At 39.9% G+C, this 12,693-nt stretch overlaps 1 protein-coding gene across 1 annotated transcript in view; it reads right to left on the minus strand.

Moving 5' to 3' along the window:
* Positions 1–12,693, minus strand: part of GPC6 (glypican 6) — a 719,055-nt gene that overhangs the window by 10,586 nt on the left and 695,776 nt on the right. The window lies entirely within an intron of this gene.

Here is a 12,693-nt window from a genome sequence, read left to right on the forward strand (position 1 = left end):
ACATCAGATAAACCCATCAGCTTGGTCATGTCTTAGAAAAATATTATATAGGCAGCTACATGTGGAGGTTCTAAAAATGGTGCAGTGCTGAGCTGATGTTGAACTGATTTAAGATACATGGGCTGAATACACTGCAGTACATTTGGATCTCAGTTACAGTGAGAAGTCATGCGGAGACTATATTCATCTTTGCTATTATGTTTAGCTAAATATCAGTAGCTGAATACAGAATCTGCATGCAAGAAATGTTGGGACAGTATCAAAACAGTTTCTTTACCTTATAAATTCCTTGAACAATAATTTAATTTGGCATGATTCAGGTGACAAGCAGGAACAAACTGAATTTCCAGCATCAACTTAATAAATAAGTGTTCTGCCTAAAATTTTTTCAGTTCTTGTTTTGTGTATGGTATACTAGAGTGGAGAAATCTACAAGAATAGATAGAAAAAACAACAAAGGACAGACTACAAAGGATGAATGCTGCCACTGTTGGTCTTATGGAAACAGACGCATTTCACATTAAGTTGTAATAGGATTTAGGGGAGCTTGTTGAATAGCTTTTAAAGGAAAACGCTAAGCTTTGTTCTTTAAAAAACCAAGAAACAAAAGCTCTCCATTCCTCCATTCAGTTTTGATATTGTCTTTTAGCTTGTTGAGGTACAATATTGTACTCAGCTATTTATCTGTTTTATCTTTTTTTCTCAGGACATGATAGCTCTCCTCACAAATGGCCTATACTGCTTTGCCATGCTTAAACTTTGTGGAATGTCACTTTATAAGCCAGGAGATAGAAACAGCTGAGGATGTTATTTCAGAAGCACTGTTTGAATTTTCATCCACCAGAAATAAATAGGAGAGTATTTTTCTGTATGGGTTGTTGACAGTGTTTCTTGCCATGATAGACACCTTATAAATCTCCTCCACACCCCTTGCCAAGCCCTAGTTGCTTTGTTTTCACATGAGATACTAGTGGCATTTGCAAGCCTTCAAAGTCTCAACAGGGGAGCCCTGTTAAGCCAAAAAATAAATTCCAGTTTACAGGCTGTGAGCAAGGCTTTGGCAGAAATGGAGATAGTCTCAGGATGCTAGCCCTTTCTGATGTCTTTGGTCCATAGGACCAGGGTTTTTGGGGAGATAGCAATCCCTCTTATTCTCTTTCTGCCCATGCTGAGGGTAAAAAATTCCAAGGTCTCTACTGGAATAGCTAACCAGCACAAGCAACTCATTTAAACTGCCCATTGTTCATGGTGTGTAAATTCCTGCTAGTACACAATGAGAATAGAGAAATTCTATACAAAGTGTAAGAAAGAAAGATTATAGGGTGTACAATCAATTAATATAAGTTTACTGAACATGAAAGTCAAAGGGATAGATTTTCTTATTATTGCTTGTGCCTGGATGACAATTTACACGAGTAATCTCATTGATACTGGTTGTGAGTGATTAGCTTTCAGAGCAGTAACTTCGTTGCTTGCTGGAAGTTACGTAAAGCTATTCAAAACTCATGTGTTTGGAGTTACATTCAGATTTTGCCCATATTCAAATTAGAGCTGGTGCTCTAGGACTTGCAGACCTCTGTTTTCAACAAGTGATTCAACACCTATTGGAAAGTGATTTCCCCCCTGACCCTTCTAAGGGCTATAATTTGGAGTAGAAGCCTTTAATAGTCACAGAAGCCAGTAAAAGGATGGAGAGAGATTCTCACAGCTCACACACTGCACATGCTTTCCAGATACTCCCTGAAAATCAAAACGAGGACTCCCATTCCCCAGTCTCTTCTGAAGATATTAAATGGTGTCTGCATACTCTATATTAGATAACAAATCATTAAACTTCCTAACGGATTTCCTTTTTAATTTGTGTTAAGGACGTACACCTGATAAAGTAGATGGTCTTACTTAGGATCGTTGGTGAATGACAACTAATTAAATCTCAGAGGCATCCTCCTGAGGTGTTATTCCCATTTTAGAGCCTGGGGGGAAGCAGACATTTGCATGACTCACAAAAGGCAGCAATAGTAAAAATTACTACAGCTTAGGGAAACATTACCATTTACAGCCTCTCGAGGTGCCTTCGATTCAGGTGCATTTTAACATTTTTTTATGTCCTTCAGATATTTCCCTTCACAGCTATCTCCCACCTCACACCTTCCTACTGCATTATTTCACCATGGAGCTTTACACAACTTGTGTGGACTCAGTCTCTGGAGTCTTGCCCTTTCCTGCTGTCTGACCAGACCTCTCTTAATCCTCAGGTTTTTAGCACTGGAGTTTGCACATCTGTCTAACTGGTTCCTTGAACCTCATCCTGAAACTTTCTGGAAGTGCAGTGTGGTGTCTGATGGCTTTGCTAAAGGAATTCTGAACACTGATTGATTCACTTCCCCTTTTAGGGAGTAGCCTGATGGCCTGGTATTCATCTGTGAGATGAATATTTGGGCAGGCAATGACTTTGGAGTACTTTTAATGTAACTTTAAATGCAGAACAGAATTAGGAGTTGTAATGCCTGACATGACATGTTAAACTTTTTGCCTGTGGATTTCAGAGGCTTCAGTTCTGGGATCTTGTCAAGCATGACCACAGAAATTCTCTTATTAGTCCCCATGGTTACACATGTTCCTCTGTACATTGTTTTGATCGCCACCAGCATTTAAAAACTATGTAACAGATGTACAGACCCTTGAAAATAAGATAGAACCCACTAAGGACTCAGTTAACATTGCTTGCTTGTGATTTATGAAGTCAGACTACTGTATTCCCTAGTGACCTGTGGCCTTGTAAATGATTCCTCGGTATTTCCTATTCTTTGAATTAAAGATTAACTTTCAAGCTTGGTTAGACTTCTGTGGAAATATTTAAATATGAGACATGTGCGGTTTTGATATTTTACATATTTTCTTTTCACTTGCTCTAGCAGAGATTTATAGGGATTAAGACAGCTGGATATCTTTGGCTGTAGCTAGCCTGATTTTCCCTAGTTATCTTTCTGACATAGCCCTGATATTATATTGAAATACCCTTTTTTCAGCTACTTTGGAGGTATGAAACTTGTTCTGAATCACAATATTTTCTCATAAGAAAAAAGATATAGCCAGAAACACACAAAAAGTTAAGTTTTTAATTTATTGGGGACATAAAAAAATGGATATTAAAATAGCCTTGTCTTGATCTATAATTGCTAACAGAAGAAAGGCATTAATATGTAAATGAGAAAAGTTAAGTATTTGCATAATTTGCAAAGAGAAACTCATATCCAGAGTTACAGGAATGGTATAGCTACACATCCTACATTGAGAAACAGTTTATTTTGTATTTCTGCCACTGACTTCTTATGCAACCAAGTCAGTCATGTATGTCATGCAATTCCCCAGAAGAACTTGGAAGGGCACCCATGAGCTCAGTTCCAGGCCTATCAGCATGGGCTCAGTTATAAGGTAAATAAAGCTGACCCGTGTTTCTGTCTTTACTCATCTTGCATGCCAAAGTCACGAAGTGAGCTAAAAGCAAGCCTGTCACTTTAGTAGGAATCAGACCCTAGCATTCCTTGCTTTATTTCAGAGCATTTGGATAAAATGAGAATTCAAAGTAAGTTTTGAATATACTATGTAAAAATAAAAGTGTGCTGAATATCAGTTTCATAAGGCATGAAAGATTGCAGAAAGACCCTTGCTTGTGAACACGGCAGACAGTGGAATCACTTTGGTTAATTTCTGATGGAAGAATGCTTATTTGGCAGTGTGAGAAGGTATGCTCAAAAAGCAAATTTTAAATGTGAAGTCCCTAAAATAATTTTTTAAAACTAAATTCCTTTTCTTTCCTTTTTGTCCTGCTCTGCCAAATCTTCCCCTGTCAAGACCATCTCATATTCCTTAGAGATTTATCATCTTCACCCATATAATTCCTACTTTCAGAGATAAAAGACTATCAGAAGTATTCATCTTGCTAAAATTGTGTTCAAAGATGGTGAAATGCACACAAACCTGACATAGGTTCAATGCAATAAATGAAATAAAATAATATGGAGTCTTTATGTTAAGAAGAAATGTTTCCCTTTAACCTCTCTTTCTTCCTCCTGATGTTTTTTTTTCAATTACATTTTTTTCCTTGTTTATTCTGCAATTTAGAAAGATTTTCCTTTTGGAGTAAATGCAGAATATTCAGCTTGCCTTTCTGTCAACACCTTCTCCTTGTGGATGCTCAGAGATGTGTTGATGCAAAGTCCATTGAGAATTAAGCCTTTATGACCTGGAAAAATGTACAAATATTTCTGGTGGTTCACTGGAAGTCGCTTCTCTGGGGTACCAGGGTGCCAGCCCAGATGTTGTATTGTGGGTTGTATGTGGCAGCAAAGACACTTGGCAGGTGTTTCAAGTGGCTGCTTGTGATGGGGTGTGGTAATTTCAGGGACTTCAGGCCATGTATGTGAAGTATATTCTGCCAGCGTGTCATACTGACAGAACAGCTACAGACAGCAAGTGGAAAGAGGTCTGACATTTTGTCTCAGAGAACAGATACGAAAGCAGCCAACACGAGCCATGTTTGTATCTGTTCAGTTTCTTTAGTCACAGACTCCTATGCCCTTTCATTCACAAGCAACATTTAACTAATGCCATCTTCATGCTACATTATTTTCCAATGAAAAACCAGACAAGCTTTTTGTTTGCCTTCTGCTTGCTTTGCCTTAGTAGCGTCTCAGACAACCAGCCAAGCACTCAGTACCCTTGCAGTCTTTATTAAAAATAATGTAGACCTTGTATAATGGTGGGCAGCTGGATAATAGATTTGTGGATAAGGTGCTTGAGCACCTGAGATGCATGTGGAATTGTGAGAGGCATGCCCTTCATCATGGGCATGGCCAGGTAGGAAGAACAAACAGTTCACCACCATTTGATTTGTGTTCTGCCGTACCAGCAGAAAGCTGTGCCAGACTTTCATACATCGATTTATGTCCATTAGGGATTTAATCTGAAAGCATTCAAAGACTAACAGCCAACAATTTGTTTAAAAGGACTAGGTAGCAATCACATATTGTTTCTAACTAAGTTGTTATGTTCATATGTCTGTTACATATGTGTGTTGCAGACAGGGCAGGAATCATATCTCACAAGCAGCTTAGAATAGGACAGCTGTGTATTTTAACTGACACACAGTTTTCCTTGTAAGATGGGCTTAATGAAAAGCAGTTAACTAAGTTTTAGGGACTGTCCCCCAAGAAAGATGTGTCTCCTGCGTGTCCTTTGTTATTTCTCTTATCTTCATCTAGATATCTTGGAGGCACTAGGGATTTATGTATAAGCAACTGAACTGGGCTCCCTCTGTCTCATCCAGCTGTTTAGCTAAAAAGGATCTCTCTCAGACATTTTATTAAAGGAACCTTCATTTCTCCACTGATTAGAAGTAGGGAGCTTAGGCACACATTTTTGTGCGGCTCATTAGGCGCCCAAAATTTCAATGCACACTAGGTACCTCAGTGAGGGTGACTTGCTTCGATTATAAAACAAGCAAGGCAGAACTTTATTTGCTCTATATGGAAATTTTTCTTTTCATACATTATACATTTCCATACTTTCTCGCAAAACAAATTTAAATGCCAAGCTGTTGCCAAACCACCATGCACTTGATGGTGGATTATTTTCAGCTTTTTAAAAAGTGAGGCGTGTGCCACATGGACTCGGCAGGGTTTGAGCACCGCATTGCCCCAGCTGCCAGGGAGGAACCCTGGGTTTGGGGGGCCCTCGAGATGGCAGTGTTGCTCAGTCTTGACGCTGCTGCCAGCCCCCCTCAGCACACCCGCTGTGTTTCCCAGAGAATAAGACCGTAGATTGTTCCGCTGAATATAAAACTGACAACCCTGTTATTTTAAACTCAAAAGTGACAGGCTGTTATTTTAATGAGGTCTGCCAGTGCCAAGGTTAACCAAAGCTTTATTTTCCCTACAAAACATTAAGACTGCAGTTCTAAAAGGGGGGCTGTGAAATTTTATGGTTATTGATACTTTCTCAGGGCATAGAAGTTCTGAGAATTTCACCCAGGTCTTCTTGCTCAACAAATGCTTTTTGTTTTCCATCCTTTTTTTTTTTTTTCCCCTGACTTTGTGACTCCGGAGCTTTACCAATAACTGCCTGCTCATGATTCATGTTTCTGAATCTGCAGAAAAGCAGATGACAGCTCTTCTAATCAAGAACTAATGCAGAATCCCAGTTATAAAGCACAAATGAGCACCTGGGTAATTTGTGAAATAAAAGAAATGAGCCAGGTGACTTTACAAAGCAAGATTTTTCTCATCAGAGTATTTTGAAGCAAAATGAAAGGATTTGTTGATGTCATTGTCTCTGAGAGTTATTACCTTTGACAAGAAAAAAGTTAAGGCCTTTAATAACAATAAAGAATGGCTATTAACCTTACTGAATTCTCAGAGTAACACATATATAAGTTCAGAGAGTTAGGGTGCCTTCAGCTTCCAGACTAATACTCCTACACTTATGTATCTACATTCACGACACAGTCCCCAGAAAGCCAACACTGATTCACTTAAGTTTCTAGTGCCATTTGAGGCACCTGCAGCGATGTGTGAAAGTCCCCTGCAACTCGTGATTTATATGTGACTGCCCAGGGTGCTGTCTTGGATGACCTAGCTGAATTTTGTTGTATTCAGCTTTGACCTGAAACAGGCATTTTAAAACAATCCAGGTTTCCTACTGCATGTTTTTCAGGAAAATAATTTGCGGGTCTGCATGAGGCCTGACGTGATCCCGCAGAAGGCTCCTTGCCATCTGTGGCCTGGAAATAAATGCTGGTGTCACGTCGCAGGTTTGCTGGTTCCAGGGGCAGGTGCCATTGCTCGCATAGGGGCTAGACAGTCACTGCTTAGAGCTGACAGCCTTGTGCTCCAAAAGAGTACAAGCAAACAGGTGTGTGCCTTTGGCATTTCTGCCTTTCTGTGTCTTAACTCTCACCTGGGGATTCTACCTTCAGCAGTCTCCACAGCCCTGCAGAGAGCACAACGTTGTCTCGCATCATCAAGTGGACCTTTCTTTTTTAATAAAACACTGACAATTTTGCTTACAGGCAGGTAGAGCCTGACACAAAACTCCTGCCACATTCAACATTCGTTTTGGCTGGGGAGAGATGAAGGGCAGAAATATGTCCAATGGTGGAGCAACCTGGCCCAAATATCCTTTCCATAAATGTGTCCTCTTTTCCATAAATGTGTCCATTTAAACTCTACACTTTGACCCCAGTAAATAAAAACATTACTTTTGGCAGGTAGAAAGTACAGGAAACATTAATGCCCCAGAATGGAAATCTGTAGGACCTGAAGAAGCTTTCCCCTTCCCTTCAATACCTAGGAGCAGCACTATAAAGCTGGTCTATAAATTTGATTCAAGCAAATCCAAAGCACTTGGAGCAATCTGCTTTTTATTGCAGATAAGTATTAAAGTAGCAACAGAAATATGTTGGAATCTTAAAGATAAAATGCCAGAGGCTTTTCTGTGGCAAGGCTAAGCTGTTAAGCACTGATTCTTTCTGAATAGTCCTTCATCTCTCTAAGCAAAAATGTTAATAGCTAATGTAAACAATTACTAATAGAGTATTACAAGCTTACATAGACGTTCATTTGTCCTGGCAATGTTCATCTGATACCTGTAGTGAAGTGGCTGCTTCTTGTCTTAAAACTCAAGGGTTTAAAAGGAACTGCATGTGTTACAGCAGAAAAATAGCTGAAGCCTCACAAGAGCCATGAGAAGTGTGTGATTTCAAAGGGCAGCAAGAGTTGGGATATATCCTCTCATAACAGAGCAAGGATAATTGTACTTCATACTTGAAGTAGCCTTACATTTAACTGCACTGCTTCTTGACATAGCTCCTTTGCTCTCCAAACTGAAGAAGTTCTCAGAGGACTCTCAATGATTCAAAGCCAAACTTTTCAGGCCCTCTTATCCCAGCGGATCCCCAGGTCCCACAGACTCAGCCCGAGGGAGAGCGGCTGCAGAGAGCAAGGCATTAAAACAGCAGAGTGCTCTTCTCCACATCATAATCTAGATTAATAATGTTCCCATTATTAATGTTCTATGGGAACACCCCAAACTTGCAGCTGTACCATGCAAACTCCTGCTTGTTCTAACACCAAGATTTATTCCATCCAAAATTAATGCCTGCTAGATTTTCCTCCCCTAACACTTCTGGTTGCCAGTCATTCTCTTCTGGAGCTGGAGCTTGGTTTCAATGGCCTGGATATTTTCCTTCTGGATTATTTTAATCCAAATACATACAAATCTGCATTATTACAAGTGGCGAATATATAGAGTCAGGAAAAAAATTAAAAGTCAGCATAGAGGTTTTGTGATGTTGCATATGCTCATTGTAGTGATGTGTAGTTTTGTAATATTTTTTGCCAAATTTTCTTTCCAGACTCTCCAGGGAAGATGCCACAATTCCATTTTTTAAAGTTGTTTCAGGGATGAGAAAGTTATCTACAAATTGGTGTTAAATCACATGCAATATAAATGGTTAAAACATCGAAGTTCTAAGTGAAAATCACAAAATACTGAGAATGAAAATGGTAATGTTTTCAGAGACACAAAGTTGTGCAAAAAGATATTTCTGTCAGGTCGAGTAGGCTCAACAGGGAAACTGCTTATCAGGAAAACAATCAGAGTCAGAGAGAGCTTGGTAGTGTCAATCTGCTATGTCAATATACTAATGGCTTTCACTGCCTTCCTACTGAGCAGGGGAGCTGAGGTGGAGTTGCACTCTCTTGTCCTTTCATGATAGGGCTAAGTACCCCAGTTACTGGATCCTCACAGAAAACTGCACACAGCTTCCTCAGGGCTGCCAGGGACCCAGGCAGATGCAGACAGGTGATGGAGAGGTTGGATGTGGATCCAGCTGCTGCTGGTGTTCAAGACTCACTCCAAAAGAAGGAGGAAATTTAAGTCCAGATTGAAGTATATCAAAGTAACGCTGCATTCTCATAAGATTTTGTCCTAAAGCAGCAAAAATCTTATGAGACTAATCAATTCCCTGTTTTCTGCCATGGCTGGGTGGAAAGTCATGAATTTAGATATTCTTTCAAAATTGGTGCTCAATCTAATCCTGAATCAGGAAATGGACCCCTTCCTTGGTTCTCTTTGAAGCAGATATGTATATCTGGAGTCCTCAGTCTAAGCCTTGTGACTTGTTGAGCGGTATGAATTCAAGGTGCACAGCTCACCTCTGCCATAAATTCAATACACTGCAAAACCATTTGTGAAATCTAATCTGGACAATTTAAAGAGCAAACACTGATGGATAAGAATGAGCACAGTTTCCAGCACTTGAGGCATACTGTGTGAATTTGAATGAGTTCTCTGTCCCAAAGAGTTTTTATTCCAAATAGAAAAATGAAGAGAAGAAAGGAATACTCCATATAGGTGACAAATAATCATATATCAAGCAAATTACTTGAAATCAGAGAATCACGGGATAAGCAAAGCATTCCCCTACATCTCTAGTACCTTCCCTACAATGAAAACTCTGTTTTCCCTTCTTGAATTCTGCATGAGGTAAAAAGTCTCCCCATTTCTCCCAGCATGCCTACATAACAGTAGTGATAATATAGCACAGTTCAAGCTATATTTAAATCAAGCAGGTAAACACAGCATGCAACTAGGCTTGGTATTACTGCTTGAGTATTTGTTGTGGCTCTTGGGCAGGCTTTGTAGCTTGCCATCCATCTCCCTGCCACTGCAAGCATGCTGCTGGCATCTGGGAACTCTATGTCACCACTCTGCTGAGGGGGATGCACCACTTTCTGGATGCTGCCAAGGGAAGAGGCCTGAGTACTGACCTTCTTTCTGTGCTTGCACCTTCCTCTTGCCTTAAGAGGGCCCAGCATCACAGAGGCTGTAGGGGGAAGACAGGCTGTGTAGTTCTGCCGGGACAAGGATGTTGTCACTGGGATATTTCTAAATACAAATGGAAAATGGGAATGCGTCTGTTCTGCATCTTCTGCTGTGGGCTGTGAGGGCAGGGTGGGTGGTGAAAGGAAAGCTACAGGACTCAAAGCAATCAATTTGCAATGGATATCTGGTGAGTCACGTCACAAAGAGCAGTAAAATATTCTTGTCTCATTCTTCCCTCGAAGCCCAGGCAATCCCGCCTGTTCTTCACAGCTGTCTCTGAGAACAAACAGGTACAGTCGAGCTGCAGAGCTGCCTCTAGCTGGCAGGCAGCCTCCTGCCAGTTACTACTCCTGATGGAAGCAAGTAGTTGGACAGAAGATCGATGCTCGCTCCTCTCACACAGGAGCTTAAAAGCAGCCCAGCTCTTGTGCCAGCCCCCTCATGAGGGAGGCAGCTGTGCACTGGCTATTTGTTTGGCTTTTTTTTCAAAGTGCCTATCCCACCTTTGTCTGCTGATGCTTTTCAGCCACACCAGGCATTTGGTGATCACAGGCTGTGTTCCCACGGTTAGGAGTCTATCATAAAAGTAATGACATTATAAAAGTAAAAAGTGCTGAGGTTTATTTGCCTCCAAAATCTAGAAACTTTGAAATCCATGTTTTGGGGAGTTTAGTAACAGTCACAAAAACTGGAAAGTTGGATTTGTTTTACTGTAAGAGTGAAGACTACAGATTTTAAGAAAAGCAGTTTCTGAGGATTGGGAGTGAGAAATATAGAAAATTTGCAATTTTGTCTATAAAAATTACTCCGGAGTTCTTCACAGTGTAGAAAAAACTCAAAAATGGAAAAAAAAGAATATACACCCTCACAAAGTGTAGTGTCATAAGGGAGCTAAAGATAATAATAGAAACATTCACATTTTCTGTCTATTTTAGGTATTTTCCAGTCAGGAGCTCTTCAGCAGACAGAAGAGATTACTCTCACTGAGTCAAAGCTACCATTGATACTGAATGCATAAAATATAGGCCACTGCCTGAAGAATATTTTCAAGATCCCATAAGGATTTTGAGCTTCACAAACTCTCACTTCTTATCCTCTTAATTGTAGTATTTCAAGAATGTCATTTGAAAAGCTGGGATTTGGTGACTTGGAGTAGAAAAGGATCAGGAAGGTAGTGGCACAATGTAGAAGGATCCTAGTTACCCTCTGTAGGAGTTGATACAAGTATGTGAGGAAAGACCAAACCTTGCCATCTCTGAACTACCTGTGAGAGTAGAGACACAAGCTTGACAGAAAAGAAACATGATTTTTGGCAAGGGAGAGGGAAAATTTCCCTTCTAAAATATTGTCCTCAAAGGGCTCAGAGCAGTTTGAAAAATTAAACTATAAGGAAAAATTATGAGGATTCACCTAAAGTAAAAACCTCACTTAATTGTTTTAAGCACCAAATCATTCTGCAGCAGGGATTATGTTATAATTTATAACACATTTTTGAGTCACTGCAAATTTATTTCAGTACTTCCTTGAAAATTCTCTGACAGTAATTTATGCGGGCCAAAGTCATATTCTGTCAAACGTGTCTCAAACTATCATATATCATCTGTCCATCAAAGCCACATCTACCCTGTGTAGACACAGGGAATTTGAAAAAAAAAAAAAAAAGAAAAGGAAAAAATATAATAGAGGAACAGAAATATTTTATAATGAATAAGATAACACTTGGGATAAAAAAGGAAAGAAACAGATGAAAATGGGTTTCAGACAGACTGTTCCACTGCTATTCACTGCTCTGACATCTTTGCATACAAGAACAGCAGTTCCTAGAGGGGACCTGGTGTTTGTGGAGGAAAGGGAGCAAATGTGCAATTGCTTTCAAATGTACAAATGCTCAGAGAGGAATGGCTTGAAAAATTTAAAATCCCTGTAGAAAGAAACAGCCCAGCACCAGTTTTTCTTTATTTAATTGCTATGTACAACGGAATAAAGAACATGAAGCAAATGTGGTGTTCAGGGGAAAAAAATAAAAGGAAAATTATACTTATTAGCATGCCTTTTATTCTACACTGTTAACATCTTGCTGTTGTGTAAAAAGATTGCCACAAGGAAGAACAAGAAGCAGGAGAAGTACAGAATTCTAATTGAGTTTTCCATGCTAAACAAAATACCATGATGATTGCTCATTCGTTTGACATTCCTGCTCTCCCTGAGTCAGCACTCTGAATGGCAACATCCATCTGTGATATTTCTGAGCAATGGGCTGACCTATGGGTCATTTGCCAGCAGAGCAAACAGTTGTTGACTACCCTGCCCTAATTATCAAGCAAGCAAGAGTTTCATTCTCTCTGGTTCACATCTTGAGCCACAAATGGGCACATATGAGGAGGACAAGTTATTCTGCAACTATGAGAAGAGGCAATGAGGTTCAAATTTTTTTGTCACAGTGGTAATAACTTGCACTGGAATATAATGAAAAATTAATTACTTCTTATTTTACTGGAATATTTTTTTCCTTTTTCTATTTTATCTCTATCTCATTTTCTTCTTCCTTTGTGCAGTGCATTATCTCCTTTTACTGTCTCAGTTGACTCTGTCTGTCCTGCATGGCTGGGGTAACCAGGAGACTGTGGTCTAGTAACCAGATCCCAGGGTTGTAAGAGCTCCAGCTTTGGTCTGTGAACACCTGAGGGGAAACATGGGTGAACCCTTGCAGGCATGAGAGATGGCTTAAGAGACTCTTTGGCACCCACACTATAGGCCTGTCAGTGTAAGCATAGCTAAGGGGCAGGAGATTCGTTGGGTCAAAGCATG

Source organism: Vidua chalybeata, chromosome 2, assembly GCF_026979565.1.
Source record: "Vidua chalybeata isolate OUT-0048 chromosome 2, bVidCha1 merged haplotype, whole genome shotgun sequence".
In the NCBI taxonomy this organism is placed as follows: domain Eukaryota; kingdom Metazoa; phylum Chordata; class Aves; order Passeriformes; family Viduidae; genus Vidua; species Vidua chalybeata.